The sequence below is a fragment of the Glycine soja genome, chromosome 3 (assembly GCF_004193775.1).
Source record: "Glycine soja cultivar W05 chromosome 3, ASM419377v2, whole genome shotgun sequence".
Taxonomy (NCBI): domain Eukaryota; kingdom Viridiplantae; phylum Streptophyta; class Magnoliopsida; order Fabales; family Fabaceae; genus Glycine; species Glycine soja.
The window spans coordinates 9,751,338-9,762,541 of NC_041004.1; the positions used below are offsets into that span (position 1 = coordinate 9,751,338).

Below are 11,204 nucleotides of genomic sequence, written 5' to 3' on the forward strand. Positions count from 1 at the left end.
GCTCTTGGAGGGAATGGAAGAGGAGAATGTGCTGCTTCTGCAAATCAGAATTACCTGTGGAAGAAGATTCACCTGCACAGAAATTGTTAGGTAGATTTTTGTCATCACCTTTTTCTGGAATAGAGTGAAGTTTGGCAGGTTCATTTGCAGATGAGGAAGGTGCTACGGGTTGAGGTCCTTGACACTGCTTTCCCGACCTCAATGAAATGGCATTGACATTTTTGGGATTTTGGGACAGCTTGAGAAGGCAGCTTGTCAGAATTCTGGGACTGTTGTTGATTCAATTGGGTAGCTAATTGTCCCATCTGATTGGTTAAGCTCTGAATGGAGGCTCTGGTCTCTTGCTGAAACTGCATGTTCTGCATAGTCATTGGCCTCACAAGTTCTTCGAGGGAAGGTTGTGGAGGGGCCTCAACTGTTGGCTGTTTCTGGGGTTGTTGCTATTGTTGGATTGGTGGAGGAATGTATGGTCTGCTTGGGCCAGCAGCATTTTGGAAGGAAGGAGCAGGCTGCTGTTGTTGTTGCTGAGGGCTGGACCATCTGAGGTTAGGGGTGATTCCTCCATCCAGGGTTGTATCTGTTGCTGGAAAGGTCATAATTGCTCTGCTGTGGTTGATTTTGCTGCTGAGGTTGAGGAGGTCTATTGTAAATTTTGCAGCATAAGCTTCAGGCTGCTCAATTGCTCCAGGTTGCTGCATGGAAGGGCAAAGGTCTGTATGGTGGTTAGCAGAGGAGCACAACCACAACCCTTGCGATAGGTACAGATTTCTGATTCAAGGCCAGCTGGGTTACCAAGTTGACCAACGCATCCAGTTTGCCTTCAAGCTTCTTAGTTTCAGATGATGCAGATGGGTTTGTAGCTACCTCATGCACTCCTCTAATGACTATGCATCATTTCTGGCGCTAAACTGCTGGGAGTTTGAGGCCATCTTCTCAATTAAATTTCTGGCTCAGCAGGAGTCATGTCTCCAAGGGCTCCACCACTGGCAGCATCTATCATACTTCTCTCCATATTACTGAGTCCTTCATAAAATATTTGGAGAAGAAGCTGTTCTGAAATCTGATGGTGGGGGCAACTGGCACATAGTTTCTTAAATCTCTCCAGTACTCATACAGGCTCTCTCCACTGAGTTGTCTAATACCTGAGATATCCTTCCTGATGGCTGTGGTCCTGGAAGTAGGGAAATTTTTTTCTAAGAATACTCTCTTAAGGTCATCCCAGCTCGTGATGGACCTTGGAGCAAGGTAATACAACCAGTCCTTTGCCACCCCTCTAATGAATGAGGAAAAGCCTTCAGAAATATGTGATCCTCTTGGACATCTGGGGGTTTCATGGTGGAGCAGACAATGTGAAATTCTTTCAAATGTTTGTGCGGGTCTTCACCTGCAAGGCCATGAAACTTTGGAAGCAAATGAATCAGTCCAGTTTTAAGAACATATGGGACATCCTCATCAGGGTATTGGATGCACAAGCTTTCATAGGTGAAATCAGGTGCAGCCATTTCCCTTAGAGTCCTCTCACGAGGTGGAGGTTGTGCCATGTTCTCAGAATGTTCAAATCAGAATGCTCAGGATCAGAATGCTCAAAATTATAATGCTCAAGATCAGGATGTTCAAAATCACCAATAACAGAATGCACAGATTCACCAGTTATGGAATGCTCAGAATGATCAGAAGGTATAAAATGATGCCTAACTAATCTATGAAATGTCCTATCTATCTCAGGATGAAAGGGTTGTAAGTCAGATGGATTGCCTCTAGTCATACTCTACATTCAGCATGCACACAACTAGTTGCCTTGTCATGTAAATAAATGTTTAGGTTTGAACTACAACTACCCTCAAATGATATCCAAATGACTTGAAATTTTGTGAGCAACCTTATAAAATGATGAGAAGATAGCACAAAAAATTTCAGACAAAAAATTCAAAGTCTAACTATGAAAGCTAAAATTGGTAGGTTAAGAAAAATAAGTGAATAAAACTTGAAAAATAAAAAACTTTTGACAGAATCGCTTTTTTTGGACGATGGAGACCTCAGCCGGCCTACGGGCCTACGGCGGGCTGCCACGGCGTAGGAAATTTTTTTCTACCCCAAATGCATATATAATAATTGCGATTCTGATAACCGGAGCAAAAGTTATGGCCGTTTGAAGTTTTGACAAACACAAAATTTGCTAGTTTTTTGGAACTTTCAAATCTGACCAAACTAAAGGCTCTAGCTATTTTTCCCACAAAATATGGATTAAAAGAAGTTACCACAAAAAAATTCAGCCAGAAATAACAACCCTAGCTACTAAAACTAAAAATCCCAAATAATTCAGCATGGGTGGTCGCTAAAATCCGTCTCTAATTGATTTCTACTACTACTCTGTTTTTCCACAAGCTGATTTCTACTACTACTTTGTTTTCAAGCACAATCTTCACAGCAAAACACCCAAGACTGAAACAGGGGAAACGCTTAATGGGAAAAACTGAAACAGAACACACATTAAAGAAAATACCAGAACACTAAACAACACTAACACACATACTAACACAATACTAACAATTAAACATAAAACACGAAAGGATTAAACACACAACACTAGCTAGCTATTATGAACCTTTGGACACTGCTCCCCGGCAACGGCGCCAAATTTGATCGAGGCCGTACCAGAATCAAATAAACATGAAAATGCAATAACTAGGAAGTGATCCTAGGTCGTTTCCCAACGAGCAGTGACAAGCCAAATGTTCATAATATACTTGCAGTAACAGTAACGATGGGGGGGGGGGGTTTGGTTGTTTGGTAATTAAAGAGCAGAACAAATAAAATGGAATACGAAACTACTAATATTAAAAATGGGTTGTTTCCTCTGATTCAGAAGCCACTCTCTTATCCTGGGTTATGGAGAATTCGTCCCTAACAGTCAACCACTTAATCCAACCCTATTTCAATTTACTAAGCGAAAATCAACTTAGGGTTTTCAATACGTGATTAGGCACCACATACACCAGTTAGCCCTTCGTCCATTAAGCATGAACGCAAGTTAGGCTCAGAGGCAATTAATCGAACACGAAGCGTGCACTGATTAATATTCACGAAATTGGGATAACTGGTGAAGGGAAAACTGCCAGGAAACCACATTACAAACGAAACCTCAAAGAGAGTTGGGCTTCGTCCTCAAAAGGAAACAACACCAGAAAATCTAGCCTTCCATGGATTCAAACAGAAAACGCAAATGAAGCATGAAGCAGGAACGTAAATGAGCAAGAACGTAAATGAACAGAAACGTAAATGAAAGTAGAAGAAGAAGCAAGAATGAACTCGTAATTAGAAGCAGAAAACGGAAATTTGCATTAAGAACGAAAATTGTAACAAGGAAACAGAAAAACGTGAAAACCTAAAACCAAAGCTCTGAATAATGAAAATAGCATAGCAGAATAGAATGCCCTGCACGAATCCCAAGGCAGCTATTTAAAAAGAGTCACTCAAAGTCACTGGGCCCTATTACAATACTCTGGCCCAAAACGAAATAAACACTGAATAAAATTGCGAAATTTCCTAATTAGAAATTAACTAAGGTAAGCGCTGCTTTATTTGCCCTCTTCAAGTCCACAACCAAAATCTGGATTAAGCCCAATGTTTCATTAATTCCTGAAATTAGATTAAAAACATCAAATTAGCTAAATGAGCCCAAATAATAAAACTGCCTAATTAATTGACAATTAAGACCAATCAATAATTAAAATGGTGCAAAAAGGGTTTAGAAAATAGAAGAAAATGATGGCACATCAAAACCCCCCATACTTAGCCTTTTGCACTCCTGGGCAAAATGAAACAAAGAACAAAATCCAAGGATATCAAAGGGAGACAAACAAAAACATTCACATATTTCTCAATGAACATCAAGGAATGAAAGGAATGGGTAACATCTAACATAAGGAGATCCAAAAAGTCAAGACATTCATGAAAATCATCCAAGCAACCCAATCATGGCAAAATAGTTAATCAGCTCAAGAATGAAAAGTGATAAAGCCTCACAAGATATACACTCTATCTCTCAAGTGTCTAGGCTACTATTTACCCTCAAAGCACCCATGAAAGCAAACACCACATAAACTTGGCAAGATTCTAAAATTGACAATCAACCCGTAAACACAAGCACATGAGGATCAAAAGGTCTTTTAAGGTTGTAATGGGGCCAAGGACATGGTATGGAGAAATATGGAATAAGTGGCTAAATCCCAAAGGAATAGAGGAGCAAAGGGGAATAAGTGCATATTAAGAAAAAATAAGAAAATAAAAAGAAGTAAAGATAAAAATTAAACATGAAGAGTAGAACCAAAAGTTTCATCATTCTTGTGCCATTTAAGATCTTATTCACTCAACTTTATTGCTTTTCTTTTTCTTTTTTGATTTTTTTTTTAGAACTCTTTAACCTTTGAGAAACAACATTTCATTCAGCATGTCCAACATTTAACCAATATACAATGTACATCAAGTATGGCCCAATATACATCATGAAGCATAGCCAACAAAACAAGTTGTCCAATGAAACAAAAACCCCCCACACTTATTCCCAAAACAATTCCAAAGCTCCAAAATTCCTTAAGGATATGGTAATATCATGGTTTTTCACTTAAGGCTTGTAGTGAGCTTCAAAACAAGGAAAGGGAAACAAGGCTCAAAAGGGCTATCAAAGGAATTAATTCAAGGTAAGTCCATTTGGCTAGAAGCTTATAAGAACAAAATTGCCTTAATCATTTCCAAATATGCATGTGAATTAGGACGCATCAACAAGAATCAAGCTAAGGCTATTGTGCAAGCAATCAGTGGGGCAAAACACACCAAATGATTATAATGATGGATGGCTCAAATTCTCACAAAGGTAAAATCATCACTTTCAAATTGAGCTTTCAAAACTATCATGACATGTAGGGAAGAATCAAGGATTTCAAGTCACAAAATGTCAAGAACTTTTATTTTCAAAACAATTACCCATTTCTTGAACATATCCTATAATTCAAAGAAAAACATGTAAAGTCGTACGTGCACACGAAATTGACCCAAAATATTAAACTGAAAATCCGACGAAACTAACAACATTAACAAATTAACACAACTAACAAATTAACAAAACCAACAAAACTAGCAAAACCAAAGAACACTCCCCCCCCATACTTAAACAACACATTGTCCTCAATGTAGCACAATTAACAGATTAAAAACAATTAAATCATCAAAGAGAGTCGGACAAGTGTAATAAAAGCAAAGAAGGAGATAGGAAAAGAAAAACTCCCTAAGTCATGGTGGAGGAAGAGTAGGGTGGAGTAAGGAAGTCTCTTCCACCACTACGTCCACTAAAGAAGGGTTCGTGAGGAATGGCTTAAGTCGATGTCCGTTGACCTTGAAGCTCTTGTTTGTGGAGTCGCTTTTGATCTCAACTGTACCATAAGGAAAAACATTAGTAACAACAAAAGGACCAATCCACTTAGACCTCAACTTACCACTCATGAGTCCAAGCCTAGAATTATACAATAACACTTTTTGCCCAACCACGAAGTCTTTTTTAACTATCATGCTATCATGGAACTTCTTGGTCTTTTCTTTGTAGAACTTGGCATTCTCGTAGGCTTCTAGGCGGATTTCATCTAACTCACTCAGTTGCAACTTCCTTTCCTCGCCAGCTTGATCCATAGAGAAGTTGCAAGTCTTCACTGCCCAGTATGCTTTGTGCTCAATTTCCACTGGAAGATGACATGCCTTTCCAAAGACAACCCGATAAGGAGACATTCCTATGGGTGCTTTGTAGGCAGTCCGATGTGCCCAGAGAGCATCATCAAGCCTGGTACTCCAATCTTTCCTGCTTGGCTGCACAATCTTCTCTAGAATTCTCTTGATTTCCCTGTTAGAAATTTCTGCCTGTCCATTAGTCTGGGGGTGGTATGGTGTGGATACCCTGTGTACCACCCCGTACTTTTTAAGCAGGGCATGCATTGTCCTGTTGCAAAAATGGGTTCCTTGATCACTAACAATTGCTTTAGGTACTCCAAACCTGCAAAACAGATTAGACCTAACAAAGTCTGCGACAACTTTAGCATCATTAGTTCTAGTGGGCTTGGCTTCCACCCATTTTGAAACATAATCAACTGCAAGGAGAATATAAACATAACCAAAAGAGACAGGAAAAGGACCCATGAAATCTATACCCCAGACATCAAACACCTCACAGAATAGCATAGGTTGCTGAGGCATTTGTTGTCGCCATGTAAGTGTATTTCCTGCTCTCTGACACTGCTCACAAGTGCTGCAGATCTTCCACGCATCTTTAAAGATGGTGGGCCAATAAAAACCACAATCAAGCACTTTGCGAGCTGTCCTTTGAACACCCAGATGACCTCCCGGTGCGGAAGAATGACAGAACTGCAGGACTGAGTCAGTCTCATGATCTAGAATGCACCGTCTAATGACCTGATCACTGCACAATTTCCACAAGTAGGGGTCATCCCAAATAAAATGCTTAGCATCACTTTTAATCTTATCTTTTTGGGCCTTAGATGCTAAGGGAGGAAAAACAGAGGCAACTAAATAATTGACAATGTTAGCAAACCAGGGAGTAGAAAGAGAGTCAGAAATACTATACAATATATACAAATGATCATCCGGGAAATCATCCCGAATAGGTGAATCTGCATCAGAGACACGTTCGATCCGACTCAAATGATCAGCAACTAGATTTTGTGCTCCGCTCCTATCACGGATCTCCAAGTCAAACTCTTGGAGCCAGAGCATCCATCGGATCAACCTAGGCTTAGAATCAGCCTTCTTCAACAAGTACTTTATTGCTGCATGGTCAGTATAAACAATAATGCGAGTACCAAGCAAATAAGATCGAAATTTTTCAAGAGCAAAAACTATGGCTAGAAGCTCTTTCTCAGTAGTAGTATAATTTGCTTGGGCAGCATCTAAAGTCCTAGAAGCATAATATATCACCCTGGGCAATTTATCAATTTTCTGAGCAAGGACAGCCCCCAATGCATAATTTGATGCATCACACATAAGCTCAAAAGGGGCTGTCCAATCGGGTGCCTAGATGATGGGGGTGGTAGTCAACGCTCTTTTGAGGCAATCAAAAGCCTCTTTGCATCTGTCATTAAAGTCAAACTCCACCTCCTTTTGCAACAAGTTGGACAGTGGAAGGGCTACTTTGCTAAAATCCCTTATAAAGCGCCTGTAGAATCCTGCATGACCAAGAAAAGATCGCACCTCTCGCACACAAGAGGGGTAAGGCAATTGTGAAATAACAGAAATTTTTGCAGGATCTACTTCAATACCCTTATTGGAAATAATGTGGCCTAAAACTATACCTTGCTCAACCATAAAATGACATTTTTCAAAATTTAGAACAAGGTTAGTTTCAATGCATCTATTCAAAACTTTTTCCAAACTATTCAAACAACCATCAAAAGAGGATCCATATACAGTGAAATCATCCATAAACACCTCTATGCAATTTTCTAAAAAATCACTGAAAATACTAATCATGCACCGCTGGAAGGTACCAGGGGCATTGCACAGGCCGAAAGGCATCCTCCTATAAGCAAAAGTGCCGAAGGGGCAGGTGAATGTGGTCTTTTCCTGATCCTCAGGAGCAATAGTAATTTGCATATAACCAGAAAAACCATCAAGGAAACAGTAGTGTGATTTACCTGCCAGGCATTCAAGCATCTGGTCAATGAATGGCAGGGGAAAATGGTCCTTTTTGGTAACCTGGTTCATCCTCCTATAGTCAATGCAGACTCTCCAACTGTTCTGCACCCGAGTAGGAATCAGCTCCTCCTTCTCATTTCTGATCACTGTGAGGCCAGTCTTTTTCAGGACTACCAGGACGGGACTCACCCATTGGCTGTCAGAGATAGGATAAATGATTCCAGCTTGCAAAAGCTTGGTTATCTCCTTCTTCACTACATCAAGAATCACCGGGTTGAGTCTTCTCTGTGGCTGTCTTACTGGTTTAGCTCCATCCTCTAAATTTATTCGATGCATACATGTGGATGGGCTAATACCAGGAATGTCCGCCAGGGTCCATCCTATAGCCTTCTTATGCTTCTTGAGAACTGACAACAACTTCTCCTCTTGCTCATCAGTAAGGGAGGCAGATATAATCACTGGAAAACTCTTGCTATCATCCAAGTAAGCGTATTTTAAATTTGATGGCAGAGGCTTCAATTCTGGTGTGGTCGGCTGGACAGTGGTAGAAGGAGATGGTTTCTCAGCCTTTACCTCATAAAGAAAGTCAGAGGTATGTGTACTTCCTGAAACATGGTTAGTCCTATCTGACTCTATAAAATCAATCTCAAGAGGTAAAACACCACCACCAGGCATGCAATCAATATCACTCTCAGATTCACTCTCAGCATCAAATTCAGACATATGATCAAGTACAATTTCAGACTCAATGCATGAAGAGAGAGAGGCATGCAGATTAGAATAAAGATCAGTCATGTATTCATTAACAACATGGTCAATTATTTCAGCACGAAATACAGAAAGATCTTCAGATGGGTATTTCATAGCATCTAGAATATTAAAATGAACAGTTATATCACCAAACTCCATGGACAATGTGCCTGCATAAACATCTATCTTAGTTCAAGCAGTTTTCATAAAGGGTCTGCCTAGAATGATAGGAACTGATCCTTGAGAAAATCCATCTTCCATATTCAAGATATAAAAATCAACAGGGAAAATCAGTTCACCAACTCTAACTAAGACATCTTCTATGAAACCAACAGGATAGGCAACACTTCTATTAGCTAAATGAATTACCACATCAGTTGACTGCAAGGGACCTAGAGATAGAGAATTAAAAATCGACAGAGGCATAACACTAACAGAGGCTCCTAAATCTAGCATGGCATTGTCAAACTTACTATTCCCTATAATACAAGGTATGCTGAATGTACCTGGATCTTTGCATTTTTCAGGAATTTGAGGAACAGATTTACCAATCAATGCGAAGACATTTCTGCCCATGCTAATTCGTTCACTTCCTTTAAGCTTCCGCTTATTAGTGCACAACTCCTTCAAGAATTTGGCATATCTTGGAATTTGCTTTATTGCATCCAACAGAGGTATGTTTACCTCTACTTTTCTAAACGTTTCCAAGATCTCTTTCTCTGCCTCTTCCATTTTTTTGTTGGAAACTGCTCTTGGAGGGAATGGAAGAGGGGGAATGTGCTGCTTCTGCAAATCAGAATTACCTGTGGAAGAAGATTCACCTGCACAGAAATTGTTAGGTAGATTTTTGTCATCACCTTTTTCTGAAATAGAGTGAAGTTTGGCAGGTTCATTTGCAGATGAGGAAGGTGCTACGGGTTGAGGTCCTTGACACTGCTTTCCCGACCTCAATGAAATGGCTCTGACATTTTTTGGATTTTGGACAGCTTGAGAAGGCAGCTTGTCAGAATTCTGGGACTGTTGTTGATTCAATTGGGTAGCTAATTGTCCCATCTGATTGGTTAAGCTCTGAATGGAGGCTCTGGTCTCTTGCTGAAACTGCATGTTCTGCATAGTCATTTGCCTCACAAGTTCTTCGAGGGAAGGCTGTGGAGGGGCCTCAACTGTTGGCTGTTTCTGGGGTTGTTGCTATTGTTGGATTGGTGGAGGAATGTATGGTCTGCTTGGGCCAGCAGCATTTTGGAAGGAAGGAGCAGGCTGCTGTTGTTGTTGCTGAGGGCTGGACCATCTGAGGTTAGGGTGATTCCTCCATCCAGGGTTGTATCTGTTGCTGGAAAGGTCATAATTGCTCTGCTGTGGTTGATTTTGCTGCTGAGGTTGAGGAGGTCTATTGTAAATATTTGCAGCATAAGCTTCAGGCTGCTCAATTGCTCCAGGTTGCTGCATGGAAGGGCAAAGGTCTGTATGGTGGTTAGCAGAGGAGCACAAACCACAAACCCTTGCGATAGGTACAGATTTCTGATTCAAGGCCAGCTGGGTTACCAAGTTGACCAACGCATCCAGTTTGCCTTCAAGCTTCTTAGTTTCAGATGATGCAGATGGGTTTGTAGCTACCTCATGCACTCCTCTAATGACTATGGCATCATTTCTGGCGCTAAACTGCTGGGAGTTGGAGGCCATCTTCTCAATTAAATTTCTGGCTTCAGCAGGAGTCATGTCTCCAAGGGCTCCACCACTGGCAGCATCTATCATACTTCTCTCCATATTACTGAGTCCTTCATAAAAATATTGGAGAAGAAGCTGTTCTGAAATCTGATGGTGGGGGCAACTGGCACATAGTTTCTTAAATCTCTCCCAGTACTCATACAGGCTCTCTCCACTGAGTTGTCTAATACCTGAGATATCCTTCCTGATGGCTGTGGTCCTGGAAGCAGGGAAAATTTTTTCTAAGAATACTCTCTTAAGGTCATCCCAGCTCGTGATGGACCTTGGAGCAAGGTAATACAGCCAGTCCTTTGCCACTCCCTCTAATGAATGAGGAAAAGCCTTCAGAAATATGTGATCCTCTTGGACATCTGGGGGTTTCATGGTGGAGCAGACAATGTGAAATTCTTTCAAATGTTTGTGCGGGTCTTCACCTGCAAGGCCATGAAACTTTGGAAGCAAATGAATCAGTCCAGTTTTAAGAACATATGGGACATCCTCATCAGGGTATTGGATGCACAAGCTTTCATAGGTGAAATCAGGTGCAACCATTTCCCTTAGAGTCCTCTCACGAGGTGGAGGTTGTGCCATGTTCTCAGAGTGTGCAAAATCAGAATGCTCAGGATCAGAATACTCAAAATTATAATGCTCAAGATCAGGATGTTCAAAATCACCAATAACAGAATGCACAGACTCACCAGTTATGGAATGCTCAGAATAATCAGAAGGTATAAAACGATGCCTAACTAATCTATGAAATGTCCTATCTATCTCAGGATCAAAGGGTTGTAAGTCAGATGGATTGCCTCTAGTCATACACTACATTCAGCATGCACACAACTAGTTGCCTTGTCATGTAAATAAAGGTGTAGGTTTGAACTACAGCTACCCTCAAATGATATCCAAATGACTTGAAATTTTGTGAGCAGCCTTATAAAATGATGAGAAGATAGCACAAAAAATTTCAGACAAAAATTCAAAGTCTAACTATGAAAGCTAAAATTGGTAGGTTAAGAAAAATAAGTGAATAAAACTTGAAAAATAAAAAACTTTTG

The 11,204-nt window shown here is 40.5% G+C and overlaps 1 non-coding gene across 1 annotated transcript; it reads left to right on the plus strand.

Annotated features, from left to right (window-relative positions):
• Window positions 1-10,255: 10,255 nt before the first annotated feature.
• Window positions 10,256-10,362, plus strand: LOC114407994. Its single transcript, XR_003665796.1, has one exon. It is a non-coding gene; the product is annotated as a small nucleolar RNA R71 (small nucleolar RNA).
• Window positions 10,363-11,204: the final 842 nt, after the last annotated feature.